The sequence below is a fragment of the Vicugna pacos genome, chromosome 4 (genome assembly GCF_048564905.1).
Source record: "Vicugna pacos chromosome 4, VicPac4, whole genome shotgun sequence".
In the NCBI taxonomy this organism is placed as follows: Eukaryota; Metazoa; Chordata; class Mammalia; order Artiodactyla; family Camelidae; genus Vicugna; species Vicugna pacos.
Window position 1 is genome coordinate 16,780,424 of NC_132990.1, and position 22,601 is coordinate 16,803,024.

At 36.6% G+C, this 22,601-nt stretch overlaps 1 long non-coding RNA gene across 2 annotated transcripts in view; it reads right to left on the reverse strand.

Annotated features, from left to right (window-relative positions):
- Positions 1-4,161: 4,161 nt before the first annotated feature.
- Positions 4,162-22,601, reverse strand: part of LOC140695822 (uncharacterized) — a 37,475-nt gene continuing 19,035 nt past the window's right edge. For both annotated transcript variants that reach the window (XR_012071647.1, XR_012071646.1), the window contains one exon: positions 4,162-4,321. This is a non-coding gene — a long non-coding RNA (uncharacterized lncRNA). The remainder of the gene's footprint in view (positions 4,322-22,601) is intronic.

A 22,601-nucleotide genomic window follows, 5' to 3' on the forward strand; every position in this document is an offset into this window, starting at 1 on the left:
AACTTACCATTCACTTTACCCTTGAGAAGTGTTCACCACTACCCACCCCCACCTCAAATAAATAAATAAATAAATAAATAAATAAATAAATAAAGCAAGCAAGCAAGCAAGCAAGCAAGCAAGCAAGCAAGCAAGCAAGCACATCCTCATAGGAATACCTCCTGATGTGGCTTAGTGTGGGGAGGAATGGTGTCTTAGCCTTCAGGTGGGGAAAGCAAAAGAGAAATTTGCTGGTACACAGATGACTACCTGTGAGGAGAAGTGAAGCTGTCCTTTAAACCCACATTATAGCAATTAGGTGGCTCCAATGATCTAGTAGCTTCACTGGCACCTACATCAAGGACAACTCCATAGAGAATGGCTTGGTGCCTCTGCAGGCACCTAGTTATGAATTTTTATCCATAAATAAGGCATATTATCACTTTACCATTTGGAAGATCAAATGAAGAGTGCTAGGGCATGGGACCTTCAGTAGATATTCATGAGAATCCCAAAGGAGTCTATAAAAAAATACAAGTCTAATCTGTGGTGACTTGAGGAATTTTGTTCTTCGTGTATCAAGGGACTCCTCCTGGGAGGAGAACAACGATGATTTTCTCAAGCTCACTTTAGAAAAGCACACTTTGATCTACATTTATACAGATTCCAGAAACCACTCTTTACTGTGTGCTGAGATGTCATTTTACAGATAGTCTTTTCTTTTTGATGACTTATGAAATCTCTTTGCTTTTGATGATCTACAGTTTTAATCTGATATGTCTACCAGTATTTACTCCATTTGGAATTTGCTATGCTATCTGAATCTGGGGATTTGTATCTGTTCCATCAGTTATGGAAAATTATCAGCTGATATCTTTTCTCTCCTTGTGCTTTCCAGTCTTCAACTCAGCACCTTCATGTCTGTTTCGTGTTTTCCATCTCTTTGTCCCTCTGAGATACAGTTTGTAAAATTTTTCTTATCTATATTACAGTTCAATATTTATCTCTTTAATTCTGTCTGATACATGCATTCAATTTTAATTGCATTTTTAATATTTTTATGCCTAGAATATCTGATTAGTTTTTCTCATAACAGCCTGGTTTTCATTTTTAATATTTTATTCCTCTTGCAGGTTTTGATAACTTGTACTTACCCAGATATTTGAAATATACGTTGTTTTTGTGCTATATCTGATGATTATTTTATCCAAATTTCTGTGAGATCTAATCGTGCTCTTTATTTTTCTGCTGACCCTACTTAGGGTGTCTTCTTTCCTCATATGAGTGTTAGTTTGTGATATTGTGAGTTCACGTGCTGAAGACTTAACTATGGGAACCCTTGCAAGGCCTGAAATGAGGATATTCTCTCCAGAAATAACTTCTATTTGTTTCTTCCAGTTGCCTCCAAGAAATTGCCAAGCAAGGACTTACCTGTGCTACTCTTTTTTTTTCTTTCACTTTTTTTTTTTTAAATAAGCTCTGTTACTTTTTACTGTTGGGCTTTCCAGAAATTCCAGAAATATTTAAGCCAAATCTGTATCGGGGAAGTTCTGGAATAATTGAGTTCTTGGGATAGACTTGAACTTTTCCTAACAGATTGCCAGCTAAGATAGGTTTTCTTGTCAACTACTCCCTCTTCTCATGGGTGGTTTCTAGTCTGCCTTTGAATGAGGACATAGCGCCACTCAGTTCCTGCCCTTTAGAAGTAAGCTCTGTTCTCACATATAGTCTTGCTCAGGCTCCAGGTGACTCCCACTGTTCTGGGCACAGCCATTAAAACCTAAACTTCTTGGTTCTTGAGATTGACAAGCTCCCTTGGGGCATCCTTGGCTTCGGCACTGGCTGGCCATTCTGATTACGCTCTCGCTTTTGAATGGTGGTCTCTGGAGACTGTCTTTACTTTCTGGTGAGTTCAGTTATGCATTTGGAAGGGTACTTGTTACAGTTTATCTTGTTATATTTTCTAAGTGTTTTGCATTGGGAAGTTTTTGAGACTTGCCAGCAACAAACTTGGAAAGTAGGAATTAGAGGCTGTTGATGATCTTAGGTTCTGGCATCTCTGTGGCATTCGTGATAAACACTTCTTCTAGGTACTTTCCAACCAGCTTAGATTTTGGGAGCTAGAGCTAGCATTTCTCTTTCTAAAATGTCTCAGTTTTTATGAATTTCACAGATCAAAGGAGTCATAGCAAGAATATTGGCTAGTAGTAAGGTTTGTTTTCACAATTACCTAGTTAACCAAAATTAACCAAAGGTAGTAAAATAAAGTCTAGGGGCAGAAGGCTGAGCATTAAAATTTTTTTAGCCTTAAGGTAATTATTTCCTTAGAGAGAATGGGGACAAATTTTAATGTGTTTTTGCTTGTCTGCATAACTTACCACATTCTATTTTAATATTAATTTGTATAGATTAATATTTATTAATAATGGGAATATTGATGAAGAATTTTGCATATCTAGAGGGAAGGGGAAGAGGAAGATCTGGAAAAAATGGCAAGAAATTCATGCAGCAGAAGTGGAGATGCTCACTTAATCTCTCCCCTTCCAGTCAGCAACCTCAAGCTGGAGTAAAAGTGTTGAGGATATAGCAGAATCAGCGTATTTTTCCTTCATCAGTCAGTACTATCAACATTTGTTAATAATATACATAAAATCAAAGTAAATGCATATGAGGGGATAGATAGCTAATGTAAATATGTATATAAATGTAGTTTTGTCTGTAAAAACATAGTATATCGAGACTGACAAGCACCAAGCACAATGCAAGTACAAGTAAACGTGAGTAGACTGAACAGTTCTTTGGAACTAACCCTTCGTGTGGACAAATGCAGTTACATAATACAGTTCACTGAATACCTCCTTTATTTCAGCATGTTATGTCATCTGGCTGGAAAGTTAAGACTTCCTCTTTTCTTAGTTAACTTATGCCAAGGCAGAAATTCAGATAGGCAAATAGTAAATTTGGTTGAATCAAAATATGAAACATTCAGTGTTTTCTCTTTCTCCATCTACATTATAACCAATCTGATTAGCTTGACCAGCCTGGAATTAGTCTGTTACATTGCACAGTTTGAGGGGCACCATTCACATTTGCAAAACCTGCACAACTGTATGTGATGATCCTGTCTGGATAAAAAGATAAGGTTATGTTTCTTAGTCACATTTTTGCTGCTATAGGAAAATCATTTTCTCTGTTCCAGAATTCCTCCTTCCTTCATAATCCCAAAGCAGCTGTTTTTCTTTCTGTCTCTCTTTTCTTTCCTTCTTCTTTCATTTATTTGTTTATGCCATACTCACCCTGGACTTACTGTTTGTCCACCTGTTGTCAAACTCAAGTCTGTGTCCTGGAGACTCGACCACCACCATGTGAGAGCTGATTCCGGTCTACTGGGATGGATGCTGCTGCCAAAATTCGAGGGAGCTGCAAGCCTGGGATGTCAGCAGGCATGCCTGGCCCATGTTGGTGTCGCCGCTACTGCCGTTTTACCCATGACCGCTTGTCCTCCACAGCTTGGTCATGCTCAAAGGGAAATCTCTATTGCTCCATCTGTCTTCTTCTGGGACTCAGGAGCATCTTCTGAAGGCAAGAATCCTCCTAGCCCTCTTATATGCAGCTCTCACAGCCTAACATGTGCAAAGGACAGTCCTTTGCTAAGACCTTATAGAAAGAAACTCTGCAGCTGCTGCCACTGTTGCTAACTTAATATTGGCACAATTTGATGCTGTCACTTTTTCCTGCAGAGAGGATCAGGGCACAGTAACACTGCTATTTAGTACCAGAGGAGAAGCAAGAAGAGACCTCTCTTACTGTTAGTACAGTACCTTTGTCTCTTACCTCTATTAGAGTGGGACCGTATAAATGCATTTTTTTTCCTTTTCTTCTTGTGCATTATTCCCAAGCACTTCTGCGGTGCTCTGTACTTTGGTCCAAAGAAAAGTCTCATTTCTGCTACATATTGAAATAAAAATGTGTATCTTCAGTATTCTCATGATAAGTACCTTTTTGAAGATACCAGCTTCTATTAGACATTGTCTCATTTCACTAGAGATATTCTTACTGCAAAAAAAAAGGTGGATCTTTTCCCCTTCTTCTTCGAGTTAAGTAGGGTACCTTTACTAAGTTGTCCCATTGATATTAAGAGGAGTGAAACAAACAAACAACAACAACAAAGTTTTCCTGATGTCTTTTACTCAGAACATTGTTATCTACTTACCTTTTAGTTTCATAAGTAGGGAGACCTTGCAGATAATTCTCACAAGAACAAAGAAAACGGATCCAAAGGGACTTGTAGACAGAAGTTCTTGGCATAGATATGGCTGGCAACTTTTGAATAGCACTTTCTCTGGGAAAGAGATAAGGACAACAAAAACAGAAAGGGGAAAAAAAGGCTTAAATAATCTGGGAGGAAGGTGTTATGGTATCTATCATGCTATCTGTTCATTCTTCTTAACAGAGAGACACCCTTAGGAAAAAGAAAAGCAGGAGATGGTTGGGTCTCATCTCATCAACCACATCTCTGGATAAATAAACAAATAGCATTTGCTTTGCAGAAGGGCTCTTATCTGCAGAGTGCCCTTAACAGGATGCCCATGAGTAAAGAATTACTTCTAGTAAATAAACCCATATTCTATGAGACATGGCTCCCTTGAGAATGTCATTTAAGCTATGTAATTCTCTGGGTGTGAAATAGAGGGGGATATATATCAGATGCTTCCTATTGTGGGAGAAATCTCAGAAAACCTTACCAGGAGAACTCAGCTACTATTCTGTGCTAGAGAATATTTGTCCAATATAAAAAGAAAGGGACTGGGGAACCACTCTTAATGCCCTCATATATTGAAAATACTTAAAGCTTACTGGAGTTACAAAATCTCTGAAGACAAAGTTGGGTGGAATAAATATACTTGGCCCCCCCTCTTCCACATCAATTTTTTTTAATAGCTTGTGAGTTACAAGTGTAATGGGGTAAGAATTTTTTTCCAATGCAATAAATTAATTATAAAAGTATATAATTGATATGAATGGAAACCATCCTAATGAGATGATGATGAGAATTGCATGAAGGCTAATGCTTGACAAGTGTACCATTATAAGGTTGTATTTCTGTTGAGGGATTTAAGCAATTCATACTTGTTATTTATAAGATATTAAAAAGCCTCAAGGTATAAGTACAGCTGTAAATTCATGCATTTCCCTTGAATTATCTTGTATAGGAATTTTTGTGGAATTTTAAAGCTGGTTAATATGTATTATGTTGAAGTTAATAGTGATCTGAACACTACATGATGAATTTTTCCAGATGCTATGGCATACTCAATACGGGTTACTCTTTCAAATAATAAAGGCTAAAATGCAAAGAATACAAGGACTTTTTAGTAAATTTTCAAAGGCATTTATCTCTCCATGTAATGTTTCCTGAATGAGAGCATTACATTCGCTATTTAGTTGTCATAAATACTTGTTTTCAAAATGACATATGGATTATATAGATAATCAATAAATGACCACGTGTCTATTCTTTGAGAACATGTCAATCTCCATGAAATCATAATGGCATGAATATAACATTAAAATATAACAAAATAACTAAGTTTCAGAAAATCTGGGAATCTGAATTTAAAATGGTATGTTTTTTAGAGTTTTAGCTTGTAGAGTATCTTAAAATTACAAAAATCTTTATTATGATGTTGATTGTGAAATGTCTGTGAAGGAGAATTGAATCATAGGTAAGATCAGATTCTTTTTAACTTCAGAAAAGAAAGCAGTTGTTCTAGAGAGGAATGACAACTCACTATTTCATTTGGTAGAGAAGTGAGTTGCAGCAAGATTTCAGGATTAGCCCAATGGTGATGTGTGAATAGTACACAGGACTAGAAGTCAGAGGATCTGTACACTGATCCTCCCTGTGTTGTGGCTGATGAAGGGGAGTTTTCTACTGTGAAAGAAGGGATCACAATAAAACTTAGTGACTCAGTCATCAACTTAATAACATGGGATGGTCAGATGAGTGCAGACCTATGGAGGGAAACTTTCTCACAGGTTGAATCTGGAACAGAATAATAAGACTCCCCACATTCTGTCTTTCCATCATTAAAGGAACAAAGGGAGAATTTTCTCCTTGGTGAATAAAAACCACCAAATTCACCAAATTATATTATTAATCATTGATGAGTTAATCATTGAATGGAAACCATCCGAATGATATGGTGATGAGAATTGCATGAAGGTTGATGCCTGACAAGTGTTCCATTATAAGATTGTATTTTTTCAAGTAAAATTTTTTCATGCTAAGGTCAAGGATAGACTAGGACATTACAGCAACAATACATGAACCAAGACGAACTGCAGGAGTGGCTTCTATAGAATATTTGTCTACCTAAAAGACATTCTAGGTTGCTGTGACCTCTCAAGGTTCCTCAAAGGTCTATTCTGAGAATTTTATCTCCTTTTCCATTTTAATGCTGTTCTAGGTCTATTTTTCTTTCCAGTTTATTTTTCTCTTGCTTTCTTCATTTTCTTAGATGCATTTTGATCTCTATCTCCACTTTCTTAGGGAAAATCGATAGCTGTTAAAAAAAAGATACTGACACCTGAAAGGGCAGGACTAATGGTTGTACTCCAGAAATGATTGTGCTAACTGGATTTACAAACCGTATCTAGCCTCCTCCTTTTGGGAAGGGGCCAAGGGGCCAAATGAATTATACAAAGAAAAAATTATTTTAGCTGATGGAGGAGGAACGGGAGAGGAAAGGAGAAAAACATTATTTAAAAAAAAAAACAAAACAAAATTGGAAGAGACTTTTTAAGCAGTTAAAAGCTGGTTGTTATGTTTTTTGAGAAAGAATTAAAACATGTTGAAATAGTGTTACTTAATAAAGGAGCATAGTTCTCTAAAATAAGAAACAGTATATGGGAAGAGGTTATTGTGAAAATGCCTCCTTTTGAACCAACTATATTTCTGAGATGTTTTCAGAAATAGGGATATAAAATTATATGATTTGAAAATAACAGTATTACATATTTCTTATCAAAAAAAGTAGAAACTAAGGAAAGTAATCAGATTAGCAGACATGTCTTTCTTCTTAGAGATGACTATTAAAATACTATTCCAGACATTTTCTGGAAGGATAGATGACAGATATTTGATCAACTGCTCCTTATTGTAAGTTTTTATTTTTCACTAAATAAAGCCAGAATGTTCTTCTATACCTTCAGTGTGATTCTACAAAATGTAGCTAATTGCTTCATAGTCTGACCTGTGCTGCACCAACCTTTCTGTACCTGTTGTCTTCATGATTTGCAGAAAGAGGCAGACAGAGGTCAGGAAGGAGTGAGGGAAGGAGGGTAGCTGAAAAGAGGAAGACGAGGCAAGTAGATGGTAGACAACAGATGCTGAGAAAATGACGAAGAATCAAATCCTGTGGACTCAAGGTTTGGGTCACCTTTCGCTAGCTCGCCTGATGTGAGCCATCTTCTATTTGTTGTCTAATTTCAGAGTGGCTGTTGTCTACTTAAACTGCTCAATGTACAGATTAAGACCCTGGAAATTTCTCCAGCTTTGGAATCGGACAGGTTGTGATTTATTTACTTAGTAACTTTCTGTCTTGGGGGTGTGTCACCCCAGCACTCTGATTTTTGGTTTCCTCTCTGTAGATGGGAGAGTTAGCCTGATTTTAAATTAAATTAGGTAGAATATTTAGAGGATTCTGGAGGCTGATAGGTCCTGGGCGAGCACCCAGCAAATACTAGACTAAACCATATGAAACTGCTATTTTTCTAGAGCAAAAGAAGGTCAAAGATTGGCAGTTTGATGTAGTTCAAGCTAATGTTGATTTTGTCCTTTAAAGCAGCTGTTAAGGCACAGACCAACACTCCAGACACCTAGCAGTGCAGTCCTGTTCCACAGTCTGCCCAGACCCTGCTCTGTTGCCCTTAAGCAGGACCCAGCTTTGCACTACCTGAACATGACATGAAATATTGCCTGCTAAGCACTCTGGGGCCACATGACTCTACCTGTCCATGTTTATTTCCTCCTGTTGCCCTATCATTGGGCCACTCACTGAACTCTGAGTCCTGGGCAACATACCAGTATATCAGTACTGGAAATATGGTTGTTTTTTCCCACTTGATGGCTATCTGAATTTCACTTTACTTGAATTTGATTTAAACTATCATGTCTTAGGAGCACTTTGCTTTCAAGGAACAAACAGTCTACCATCCAAGTGGTAATAATGAGAAACTGACCATTGTTTAAATGGAGCCTACACCCATAGCAGAGCAACCATCTTGCAGTTTCTTTAACTCAGCTTGTTTCTGTGCTTTTGCATATTTTGTTTCTCTGCTGGCAACACTGGTGTGTGTTTGTTTTTCTGTTGACTTAATGAACTCCTCCCCTTCCTGCAAGAGACAACTATTGTGTCCTTTGCTCCATAAAGTCTTCTCTGAATTCCATAGGCAGACACACCAGCACTGCCTCTGTGACACTACCTTTTGTAACAGCAATCTTGGCAATGACCATACTGTGTTCAGGTCTCTCTGCCCATTTAATTGTGAGCTCCTGGAGAGCAGAACAGTATCTTCTATTGAACTATTCCCAGTGTTCGGCACAATGGCTAAAACACAGTAACACCCCATAAAATATTTCCTAAAAAAAAATAATAAATGAATGAACCAATCTCTTGTAAGGGCTGAAGAACAGATCAACCTTTTTTTTTTTTTAATGGTATTAGCTATCTATTTCTTGCCCCCTTCCCCTCTTCCTCCCTCCCTTCCTCCCTCCTATTATTCCCTTCTTTTCAATTCAGGGTTAAAAATTCCCAAATTATCTCCGTTCAGAAGCTTATGGGAATTTTGAAGATGTTTATTTGCACAGGTATATAGAACGCAAAAATAATGCCACATGAAAATGAAGACTCCTTGGCATCTTTCAACTGACTGCTATATTATCTCCTTTAATAAGACGACTTAGAGTCTGCACGTTTCCCTGATAAGAATAACTGCTGTCATATTTTTTGTTTCAGTTTGAACATTTTAAAGGCACTTGCTATTAGCACTAATTAGATGTATAAGAGCCTTCCTGAGCAAAGTAGATAGTCACAGCTAATTCATAAAACATTAATGATAGTAGCTAAATTGCCACACAGATTTGCACTTTGGGTAGGGTTAAATTACCAAATAATGTGAATACTGTTTAAAATAAATTTAATATTTAATGCAAGTCAGAGTTTTATTAAACTCATAATAATTTTGAAATTTTCTCAATATTGTTCCAAATGAGCATCTGTATAAAATCTCTTTAAAGTAAATAAGCTGCTAATGTGATAACACTAGTAGAGGGAATAATAACATTAGCCATTTATAGAACACTAATTATTATTGTTTTATTATATATTGTTGTATTTTTGATTTTCTGTTTGTCTAAATGTCATGCATTTAGTTCCTAGTTCCTCCATGTAGATGTTAGACATTTGAGACAATTCTTTAACTTCTGTGAGCCACTACAGTATTGACAGTTGAAGCAAACTTTCATTATGTGAGTCTTTCATAGCCTGAAAGTGATTGGCATATGTGTATATATCTGTGTGTTTCTCAAAAGTTATACAGTATTCTCTTTAAGTAGTTTATACACTGAAAGAATATGTTTAATTATTTACTTATCTCTTATTGAATATGATTTAAATTGCAGTCCAGTTTATTAAAAACAAAAACTTGAGAGAGAGTTTAAAAGCAAGAGTAACACCTTAAGTTAAGCTGCCAACTGAAACTGCTCAAAGAGAAATGGAGTCCTTATGAACAGAATTTAAGGACTCGTACAATTTTTTTCTGCATTGCAGATGATTTCCTAATTAGAGAATGTAAACATTTCAGTAAGGAAGAACCACGGCCCATTTTTTGCACATGTTTTGTCTACCTACTGTAAGGCAAATTTTGTCCCAGTGCTTTGTAATGTCATTGCGCTTATCTCAAAGTTGGATGTCTACTGAAGAAAGAGAGGGATCTCTAAGAGTATTCATATTTCTTTCTTTTATCTTTACAGTTTTAGTCATAATAGCTCCACATTCTACCAGGTTGAAATTTTTCTTGACACATGGCTCTGAGTCCAGAGAATCCCATAGGCAGAAGGAAATAAGAAAGGGCCATCCGCCTGGCCTGAGGATCAGGTTAACTTCTGTACTCACTTTGCAAAGGCACTGAGCAGCACTTGGAACACTGTACATTATGCTTAATCATTTTTTGTTGAGTGATAGAATAAATGAATAAATCACCTGACAGAAATTTGCTTTTTCTCATTGATCTCAAAAGTCTAGTTTGCTTTTTTTGTTTGCTGTGTTAAGTTTTTGTTACCTCACCCTCCCTCAGTACCTCTTATCACAAATTTAGCCTTTTTGTGACAATAAGCAACAGATTTCCTAACCTTGTTTGCTGAACATTCGGTTTTGTTGTAGAAAACTCTCTCCTCAGACCATCCATAGCTGTTGTCTTGGTCTCCTGACTTTTACAACACTAGTTCCCCTGCTTTGAGATCAGAAATATTTAAATCCCATCTGTGGTCAACACAAAATGTTGTCCTCTACCTGTCTTCTCCCCATCTTCCGACAGACTTTAAGAATGTGCCAGACATGACCAATAATTTGTATTTCAATAATTTGAGGTTGGTTTTGTTTCAGTTTTCAGCATTCCCAGAGTATATTCCATTAGGCTGATGAATTTAGGCTTCTTCAGCTGTAGTATAAGGTGGTGGTAGGGAGTAGGGAAAAGATCGGGGCAGATATTCATGTCCATGCCCAAGGAAAAGTGCCCAAGCCAAGACCCTTCTCCTGGCCCTAATTTGCAACCTCAACCCATATGTCCTTAGGTCCTGTCACTACCTGGACCTTCCACTTTCAGTGCAATACCATTCTTTTCCTCTCTCCTCTTCAAAAACTCTGTAACTAAATCTTACTCTCATTATAGGCACTTATTTAGTAGAAAATATGAATTTCTGGGACATAACAGTTAACAATTAAGATATTAGATCACAGTAACATTTTATATACTCATGCATCTATCAAAACTGAGTGAGTTGAGTTGTCAGCTTTCTATTTGGCGTCACTGCCACTACCTTCTATGGTTTCTTCTGCTTCTGTGCTGCAGGCTTTGATTGTTTGCAGTGACTTTTGCGATTTTGCTCCCCTCAATTATGTAAGACTACTTCTCTATAATAAAATAAAAGGTCATTATAATTGGGATCCATACAATATTTTATAATTGAATTCTGACTAATATGTATTTATACTTGGAGCAGTTCCAGAGATCTTAAACCTCAAATATAAGAATTTGGGATTGGTTCAGAGATGTGAAGGTAGTAATTTGACATCACTAATTGGTATTGGAAAAATTAAACTCTGATAGTCAACGGTGTGCAGTAGCAAAACCAGTTATCATCTATAGCTGCTGGAATGAAGTGCTTACTGGAATGAAGTGCTTACGAAAGGAGAGACTGTAAAAGACTGATTTTTTGTTTACTTTTTTTTTTTGGCAATAGAACGTTAGGGTAGAATTATCACATGGAATGCCTTTTTTCTGACTGTACTGTAAAGCTTACATATCGGCCTCAGATAATGGCACAGTCAGAGAACTAGAGCTAATTTGACTGCCCTAAAAACACCTTTTATTTTATCTAAATAGAAGGGTTGAAGGTTTTGAAAGTTAAATCCTAAGTTTGATCACATAAGTGCCTGGGTTATAATGTAAATTGAATTCATAGCCTTATCTGGTCTCTTATTTTAAAAATCAGGGCATTTATCAGAAAAGAGTGGAATTCTGGGACTTAGATAACATGTTCAATAACTTTATATGCCAATGTAAAATTTATGCCCCAGCAGCTTTATGTAAATATTTTTGCACTTGGTTTACTTGCGTTGGTATGATACATTGTATTTAAGTTCCTTGAACACCACGGATCCCCCAAAAGTGTAGGAATAACTGAGGCTTTGTAAATTAAGGGACATCTGCGTGAATAAAGTGATTTGATGGTTTTAACTCAGGCCAGGTTTACAGAGGTCTCAGAACAGAAGACTTTGCAACAGTCCTTGGTTGCTGTTAATATCTCCCATTTGAGCAATATCACATAATAGATCCAAATAGTGTCTGAACTGGTTTATGGATGCTGCATAGAGCATTTGATAAGTATTAATAAAACTACAGCACAAGGCAGCCCCCTAGAGTTTTGGAGCAAAGTCCTGCTTTCTTACATAGAAAAATATTCTCCTTTTGAGAATTAGTTCCTGGCCTGCTACCAAACCCATATATGGACTGAATTCCTGACAATCAGACATGCAACCTGAGTTGCTCAAAATTTAGTGGCTGGATGTAAGTCATAAAATGGGGTGTGCAAACCAGCTTTCAGTCATCAGGTGGAATTGACATACATGTGACTTGACTCAAGTTGAACATGAAGATCTAAGCATCATGTACATGCAGCTGAGGCTTCCATGACATATATTTCTTTAAATTAACTTCTCTCCCTCGACCTATGCTTTATGGCCTCATGAGAAGCTCCATTTCACTAGCTGAATATAAAAGGAAAAAAATAGCCTAGTTTATAGATGATCATAAATGATAGGCTAATATAACCCTAAAGTGAATGACTGCACTATTCATTCACTTTAGGATTGAATCAGTAAAGCTTTGCTTAGGTATGGCATTGTAAAGTAGAGGGGGATGGAATTCCCTTAAATGGACAGAGTTTTGTGCTATGCATCTGTTGTTCATTGTACATCAGAGAAAATATGGCTAGAAATGTAGATCTAAATCAGTTTCTGGGCAGTGGTAAACATTTGGAAGAGACACAACACAATTAGAAAACTTAAGCTGAAGACTTAATGTAAGCCGACCTCTCAAAGAGGCAATGAAAGGAGATACCTGTATCCTGTAAGAATGCTGACCAAAAGGCATCCTGTCTGAATGAGATTTTCAATAGATGAAAAAAAAAAGGACAAGCTCTATGTATTTTCCTTGGATTTATGAACATTGTGACCATAGTGACAGGAATGGAGGTTTATACACAGGATCAACAGACACAGATTACCCCTTTATAGGGATTTTCCAGCTACCACCACAGTTGCATACCCAATTTCAGAAACCCTGAAACAGCATTATTTTGCAGGGCAAGATAGAACCAGCCACTTGGGGACAAGATAATTAATTGGATCTCTACAATCATAGAAATGGCAGCAATCTGTCCTCACTGGTACAGATTCTTATTCTGATGACTTGCCCCACCTTCTTTGTTTCAAACACTTCTGCTAGCATTTTCTTGATTTGTTTACGAAGTATCCCATACAACACTACTTTTGACCAGTCTGCTCATTAAACAGCAAAATAAGGGAGGCAGTGTGCTTACATCCCTGGAATTCACTCACTGACTATCAGACCTTAACCAGTATAGCCTAGTGGAAACAGGTAAATGGTGTAGGGAAGGCTCATTTATGGCAGTTCTTGAATAACAACCTGAGGAGCTGACATGCTACAAGTGAGATGTATCCTCTCACTCTCTCATACGTGGTTCCATTTCTCCTATAGTCACAAACAAAAGCAAAAACAAAATATGTGATCTGGAAACAAGATGAAAGTGAAGGTAGCGTCTCTCTTTTTGACCCTAATAACTCACACAAAATTTTTGCTTTTTGTCCCCACAATTTTGAGTTTGCTTGTTGAGAGGATTTAGTAACAATGGTGCTTCCATCAGGAGTAAGAACGACTTGTCCACTGAATTGAAACCAGATTGCCACCTGGCCGTTGAGTTGTTTCTGACCCTGAACCCACAGGCAAAGTAGTAGATTACTCTAGTGACTTAAATGATTGACCCGTCAGGGCATGGAGGAAATGGTCTGCAAGTCCAGAGACTGCTTAGGACACTTTATAGCACTTCATGTCCAATAGTAGCATTTAATGAAAGGCTACAACTAATTATAGGCAGAACCACCAATACCTCAGATGTTTCAGGAATGACATTTTGGGTCACTCTAAAGAGGAATCAACTGAGGTACAAGCTAGCTGAGGGCAAAGGAAACATGGAGTGGGCAGTGAGGGCAGGAGGTATGGCCATGTGACTACTTGCAGAAATGGAGATAATAGTATTAACATTTTTCTTGCTTGTTTTGTTATGTATGTATTTTTTTATATATCAGCCATTCCCCCCATATTATCTACTATGAACAGTATTAACAATGTTAACAGTGATTAATGCCATAGATTTAATATTTAAGTTACAGGATAACAAAGGGAAATTGTGCTAGAGAGAGAACATTACCCAAAGATACAGGAACACAATGGAGTTTACATCCTGACCTTTTGGGAAGAAGTGGGGCAAGTCATCAGTTGATCAAGGAACAGAAATAGTTGCATCATGCTACATAGAAGAAGGATGTTGTTTTTGTTGTCATTTGAAAGGTTAAGTATGTCTAAAAGGGTAAATATGGATGTTGAGTTGGCAAGTCGCATTGCAGAAGAGATACTAAAAACTACACTTCCCAGAATCCACTTTCTTGTATACTCAGATTCTGATCTATTAATAAGAGGCATCAGTGAGATTTAGAAGATAGAAGGGAAAAGGTGCCGGAGAGAGTAAGAGATAGGTGTTTGGGGAAGACCGCAGTGTGAGGCTCAAAGAGCCGTATTAGACTCAGAATATATAAAATGACTTGTTTTCCTTAATTAGACCTGACTGATTCAGTTAGAAGACAAAAAAAAAAAAATCCCTTACTGTGGATTAAGAATGAAATGAATGTTTCTCATCAGTTTTCCTCCAGTCCAAACCCTGGAGGCATTTAAATTTGTGAGCCCAGAAGGCAGGGTAGTTTATCATGGGTGATATGAATGGTTCTGAACTAGTTCCCTGCCCTCAGACAGCTTTGGAAACAGAACATACACATTCAGAGAGAATAAAAATACTGGGTGCCATGACCTAAGAATGAAATGAAGAGACAGAGGGAATCGCTCCACAATTTCAGGGAGATAGCCCTAGTGTCTCCTCAATTGAGAGACTTTGCAGGAACCTTCTTTACTGCCTAGAGATGTCTTCATTCAAAGGCCAATCCTTTCGCTTTCATCAGGTCTCAGCTTAAATGTCAGTTCTTCCTAGATTAACCACCCAATCTAAATTAAGTTTTATTCTCTTTCGGAGCACCCAGTTTCTTTGCCTTCATTGCATTAATTGCTATTTGAAATGATTTATCTCCATATGTTAGCTTATGTCTCCTTTATTGGACTGTAAACTCTGAAAGGGCTGAAGCCATCCATGTCTTTTCTGTAAACTGATTCAGATCCAGTGCCTAGAAAACAGTAGGTGTTCAATAAATATTTGTAGAATGAATAAATGAATGAGTGGTTAGTGAAGCAGAGATAGTAAGGGTTGGGCAAAATCAAATAATCTCAAAAAAGAAAGACTTCGGCATTTGATTCAAGGGTATCGGTCAATAATGTGAAATAGTGATAAGAGTTTGTTTTGTTCCTTCATTTCCTGTGTTCTGAGAAAGCAGAATTGTTATATTCTGGTATTTACTAAAAGATAGACTTTCCAGGGAATGGGAAAAAGGGAAGGAAAATGTTCTTGCCTTTCCCATGTGGTCTTCAATTTCTATTAAGTTTTAATTCTAACTCATTGTATTCATAATCCTTCATTTTTATATAGTATGATATAAAATGAAAGTATTTTATATGATACTATAAAACAGAGTTCTTAGGTGCAATTTAAATAAATATATCTGATAGGGCTACACATGATAAAAACATCAGTATTTTAGCAACAATTACTGATTTTCCAGGAGTTTTTTCAAATATTAATTTTTGCTTAATGAACAACAACAAAAAACCCACAGTAAAACAATGTTTTGATAATTTTGAGACATACTATAAACACTGTGAAAAGACCTGCCTCCTTGTTTGAAGCTACACTGATCAATGCATTGACCTCTGTCTGGAACTGCATTAACCTTCTTCTACAGTGAAGAAATTTGAGAGCTCTGTTTTTCTTCTTTAGAAACTTTCACTAAGATACAAAGCATTTTTTGGCAGCTTGCATTATTTCCATTCTTAGAGAAGAGAGAGCCGTTTCTACATCTTCATGTAATATATAAAGCTACAGTTTCTCTAATTCCAAATAGAATATGAAAGGACTCTGAGGTATTTAGACCCAAAGGAGATGTGCGTAGTTCTCATAAGCAGGGCTTGTGCTTGAGTTATGTGCATCATTACATTATTTGTAGTAAACTACACACATGTAACATTTAGAGTGAAAAACTTCTACTAAACTTGTTCCCTACTAATGGACTCTCCCAAGAAAATGTATTTTTATTTTGATTAGATCAAAATCAAGACTAAACTAGGGAGTCCTCTGTAATTGCTGGACTCTAGTGGCCCTCTTTGTGGTCCTTAAATCTGGACATTTCTTTTTAAAATAAGGTGATAGTGTTTTTGTTAGCTTAAAAATATGGTGATACAGATCAGTTAAATGAGCTATTTATTACATATTTGGTTAACTTAGTATTAAATCTAGATTAAAACTAAAGAATTTTTTTAAGTGCCATTTTAAATTTCTTTAGTGTATTGAACCATAGGTTACCTTTACTGATGCTATTCTAGCTCCTTAAGACGTTTTACATTTTCATGATTTGAGCACAGGGCAACTCTGGGAGGACTGTACTAGGAAGAAAGTGAGGTAATTTGGAGTACCACCACTTGAGTTATAATGAGCTCCTTACCTAAAGGTCACTTCCTGTGTATCAGATCAGTCAGCTCCTGACAAATTTTGTCAAGTAACAAACAACTGAAAACTTTTCGGGTTGTTTAACAATGAGTGTTAATTTCTTTCCTATCCAAGTGTGCTGGGGCAGCTCAGCCAGACTGTGTTTGGCTGCACAGCTCTTCTGCAGGCTGTGAGGCTAGCCAGGCCTACTCTAGTGGCTCTGCTTCTAGGCTGTTAGTCTGGGGCCCAGGATGGAGGGAGAGCAACCAACCAGAGGAAGCTGTTTTCATGGCAATAACCAGGAGGCCAGGAGGCCGACTGGAAACAGACAAGATCTCTCAATGCCTCGGTTTGGAATCAGCACACCATCACTTACGCCCAAGTTCTTTTGACCAAAGCATGTCTCGGCTGAGCTCAAAGATCAATGAAGTACAGTTTGTATTTTTGTGGAAGGAACTGCTAAGTTGCCCAGAATAGAGGTTGTAAAAAGGCAATAATAAATAGTTCATTCAGTCTATCACTTTAAGCAACCACTGACTTTAATTATCTTCAGCCCCCGATTAGGCCTGCCTAGGTATGTAGTGTCCAAGATGATTTTCTCTGTTAAAACCATGGCAAACCAAAATTCTTTGGCTATGATGTCAGAAATACCAGCAGTGACAATGTAAGATTCACTCTATCAAAAAAATGTGTGTGTGTGTGTATTTCAAAGGTTAAAATGAATGACTTGGGGCAAAATTTAAAAGTCAGTTAACAGAATGCCTGACACAGAATTAACTGTTATGTCTCAGTGGGGGTTTTTGTGTTAAATTGGAGATAGCAAGACATAGAGGAAACAATCTTTAATTGTATTCCCTTAGGCAGCCTGAAATGTCCATTTATCATCAAAGTCCTATAAGAGAAATATTTATTGTTGGGTTATTATTTTATTACATGAGAATCTCTGAAGTACAAATATCATTTTTATTATTATTTTATTTAAAGATATTTAAAGTTAATTTTACCTGTTTTTAGGTTTTTTTTAAACTTTGTTTTTTTTTTAATTGAAGTGTAGTTGATTTACAATATTGTTAGTTTTAGGTGTTCAGCAAAGTGATTCAGTTGTACACATATATGTATTATTTTTCAGATTGTTTTCCATTATAGCTTATTATAAGATATTGAATATAGTTCCTTGTGCAATGCAGTAGGTCCTTGTTACCTATTTTATGTATAGTGCTGTGACTCTTTTAATCCCAAACTCCTAATATATCCCTCTCTTCACCACAGCTTTATATACACACACATACACACCACATCTTTTCTGTTTATCTGTTGTTGGACACTTATGTTGCTTCCATGTTTTGGCTATTGTAAATAGTGCTGCTATTTGCATTATGAAAACTGGAGTGCCTGTATCTTTTCAAATTAGGGTTTTCGTCTTTTCTGGATATATGCCCATGAGTGGGGATGCTGGAAAACATAGTAACTGTATTTTTAGTTTTTTAAGGAATCACTATACTGCTCTCCACAGTGGCTCTACTAATTCACATTGCCACTAGCAGTGTAGGAGGGTTCCCTTTTCTCCACATCCTCTCTAGCATTTATTACTTCTAGATTTCTTGATAATGGTCATTCTGACTAATATGAGGAGATACCTTATTGTAGTTTTGATTTCCATTTCTCTAATAATTAACAATGTTGAGCATCTTTTCATGTGCCTATTGGCCCTTTGTATGTCTTATTTGGAGAAATGTCTATTTTTATCTTCTGCCCATTTTCTCATTGGCTTTTTAGTTTTCTGATGTTGAACTGTATGAGCTGTTTGTATATTTTGGAAATTAAGCCATTGACAGTTGTATCATTTGTAAATATTTTCTCCCATTCTATAGGTTGCCTTTGGTTCTGTTTATAGTTCCCTTTGCTGAGCAAAAGCTTGTAAGTTTGATTAGATCCCATTTGTTTATTTTTGCTTTGATCATTTTTGCCTTGGGACACTGACCTTAGATAGCATTTCTATGCTTTATGTCAGAGAATGTTTTGCCTATGTTTTCTTCTAGGGGTTTTATGGTGATATCTTATATTCAGGTCTTTAAGTCATTTTGAGTTTATTTTTGTGTATGGTGTGACAGAGTGTTCTAACTTCATTGATTTACATGGAACTGTCCAGCTTTCCCAACACGACTTTCCAAAGAGACTGTCTTTTCTCCACTGTATATTCTTGCCTCCTTTATCAAAGATTAATTGACCATAGATGTGTGGGTTTATTTCAGGCTCTCTATTCTGTTGCATTGATCTGTATATCTGTTTTTGTGACAATACTATGCTGTTTTAATTACTGTGGCTTTATAGTATTACCTGAAGTCTGGGAAGGTTATGCCTCCAGCTTTGTTCTTTTTCAAGATTGCTTTGGCAATTCTGGGTCTTTCGTGGTTCCATATAAATTTTAAGATTATTTGTTGTAGTTTAATGGAAAAATGTCATGGGTAATTTGATAGGGATTATATTAAATCTGTAGATTGCTTTGAATAGTATGACCATTTTAACAATATTAATTTTTCCAATACATGAACATGGGATATCTTTGTTTCTTTGAATCATCTTCAGCTTCATTTGTCAGTGTTTTGTAATTCTCAGTGTATGTCTTTCACATCCTTGGTCAGTTTTATTCCTAGGTATTTTTTAATGTGATTTTTTAAAAGATTTTTTTTTTTACTTTCTCTTTCTGATATTTCATTGTTAGTGTAAAGAAATGCAACACAGTTCTGTATGTTAAACTTGTATCCTGCTACATTGATGAATTTATCAGTTCTAATAGTTTTTGTGTAGTCTTTTATATAGAATATCATTTCAATTGCATATAATGATAATTTTACCTCTTTCCTTAGAATTTTGATATGTTTTATTTATTTTTCTTGTCTGATTGCTGTGGATAGGATTTTCAATATGGTGTTGAATAGAAGTGGTGAAAGTGGGCATACTTATCTTGTCCCAGATTTTAGCAGCAAAGCTTTCAGCTTTTCATCATTGAGTATAATGTTGGCTGTGGGTTTGTCACAAATAGCTTTTATTATGTTGAGATATGTTCCCTCTATACCCACTTTGAGAGTTTTTATCATGAATGGATGTTGGATTTTGTCAAATGCTTATTCTCCGTCTGTTGAGATGATCATGTGGTTTTTGTCTTTTCTTTATTGATATGGTTCCTGTAGTTTCAAAGCTAAATAATCAAGTATGTTTTTAAGGATATTTCTAATGGTACATCAGAAAAAAAATAAAGGTTTTTAGGATATTACCAATGATATAGAACTTTTTAATTATGTTGTTTAAGGAATTACACCTACTCAGTTTCTGGCATGGCTTGTTAATTATGCTCATCTGTCTGACCGTATGAGTTAGCTTCATAAACTTTCCTCAGTGCATTTCTCTGCAGTCCTCTCAAATATTCTCCCTCTCTCTTCCCTCTTCCCCTGTGGTTAGCAACAATCTCAACTGAAACTTCAGGCTATACTCTTCGATCATCAGGGAGTACCATGACAAAAATGACCAGACATTTGTTGAACCAGTAAAACAGTACGCTGACTTATTCCCAAAATAAGAAATTTATTTTTAAAAGACCAAATTCTGTTCATTTTCTAAAGTTTGTTTATTGAACATCTTACATATGCTATCTTTCAAAATGCAGTATAAGAAACCAACAAAGATTAACTTATTTTCAAATTTCTAGTATTTGGTATTCAGTACAGATTTTTTTCAGCTCTGAGAGAACTGGGGTTATGTAGCTAAAACCACTAACCATCTTTTTAGCTTCATTGTATTCTTAATACTGCTATCACCAGTCTCTATGTGAGAGACTAAATATGTATTTTTACACAATGCACATACTTTTCCACATTTTTTTCTGATGGAAATTCTAGAGCAAAACATTTGTTCCTAAGATCAGAGTTTTGTCTTGTTATTATTTGTTTAACTAGTCATTGCTGATACTCAGTTGGTCTGCACCAGTGTAACTGCCTATTAAAGTGTTAAAAGACTTAATGTAAGTTGGGAAATAGGGACTGTCATGAGGTCCTGAGAACCAGCTTCCCTCCGGGAATCCGTCAGTTCTGAGAACAATGCTACTAAATAAGCAATCTCTGGCAGTCTAGGGGGCTTCGGGACTCTTCCCTGCACCAGCCATCTATGTTGACTGGTCACTTTCCAAGCCATACTAGGTTTTTTTTAATATGTTTAATATCATCTTTGTAGCCATGGGGGAAAATTTTTAGTAATAAATGTGATCTTATAAAAGGAATAGGAAAAGAAAGACTCAAGTATGGGGCGTGGTGAGGTGGTAGAAAAATCACAGTGGTAATAAGCGCTACCTTTGAAATCGGACAGTGTTCAATTCCTACCCGGGTTCTGTCGCTTAATAGTTTTGTGTTCTTGGTAAGAATTCACTACACACTGAGTCTCAAGTTTCTCATCTTTAAAATGAGAATGATAAAAACCATTTTGCATAGGATAATGTTTGAAACATGAGGTAGTGTTTAACATTGCCTGATCCCATTGGAAACAATTAAGAAATACCGTCTATAATCATCACTGTGCTCAGTATAAAAGAGCAAGTAGAATTTGCATCCTCATACTCCAGATGTCTCTCCTTCACTCACTGCCCTGAACACAGCTGCTGTAACAAGCACTGACAGCAGAGGGGGCTTCTATTTGACTCTGAAGAACTTGGCATCTAAGGTTGATGGAACACAAAGAAAATCTATATATTTCTCTTAACTTGCTACAGAGTATTGGCAGTCTGATTGTCTGTGGGTAAAGTTAATATCTTGATTAGCTCTCCTGAGAATGCCTCTGGAAACTGTTATATGAAGTGGGAGGTGGAAGACTGGCAAATACCTATGGTGGCTTCAAAATAGTCTGCAGAAGTCTGGTTGTTTGGAATTGTAGGATGTTTGTTACCTTGACAACCAAAGGCAATGCAAGGCTGGAGTTTGAGTGACTTGAGACTCCTTATGGGAATGAATGATTTGTATGTCTAATCAATGAATGGCAAAGATACGTTATTTAACAAGATTAATGAAGCTTGCATAAAGCATTTTGTATGCTAGGCCCAGTGGCATGGTTTTCTTGGAAATGTAGTTAACATTTCTAGATTGTTGGCCCCAGGGGGACCAAAACCTTCTTTAAGATTCAGTGAAATTCCATATTGGGGGCATAAATATGTTTTCAGTGGCCTCTGATGTATAATCTCAAAATTTGGATAAATCCTGAACACTATGAGGAAGGTTTTTCCCTTTTTCTTCTCCTTTTTTTTTTCTTTTAATTGTTGATGATTTGAATAACACTTGGGTGATTTCTGGACCTAATGTCTCCCCTTAATAAATCAGTCTTGACATCATGCTTTTATACTAGGCTAGCAAATAATAAAAACAAATTTTGAGGGGGTATCTTTGCTCTGAGGAAATTGTGGACTGTCATTTTCCTTTCCATAATGTTCCTGACTTTCTAGTTTTTTCCTTTCATGGTTTTATGTTATCTTCCTTTCTCAGGCTCACAGTTACGCTTTTCATTCTGACTGTAATGAGCACAAATCTCAGTCTGTAAACACAGAAATGTACTCTCTTCATTTATCAGTGATTGAAACTCTTTTCTTGTGTGTTAGTTATTGATTGCTATGCAACAAATTACCCAAAATTAGCAGTCATAAGACTGACATTGATTATCTCATAATTTCTGAGAATCAGGAAGCTAAGAGTGCCTGACCTGGTTGGTTCTGTCTCAGGGTCTGTCATAAGCAGGGTCTGTCATAAGTTTGACGTCAAGCTCTCAGTTGGACCTGCAGTCTCTTAAGACTCAAGCAGGAAGGTCCACTTCTAAGTTGACTCATGAGGCTGTTTGCAGGAGTCAGTTCCTCATCAGAAAG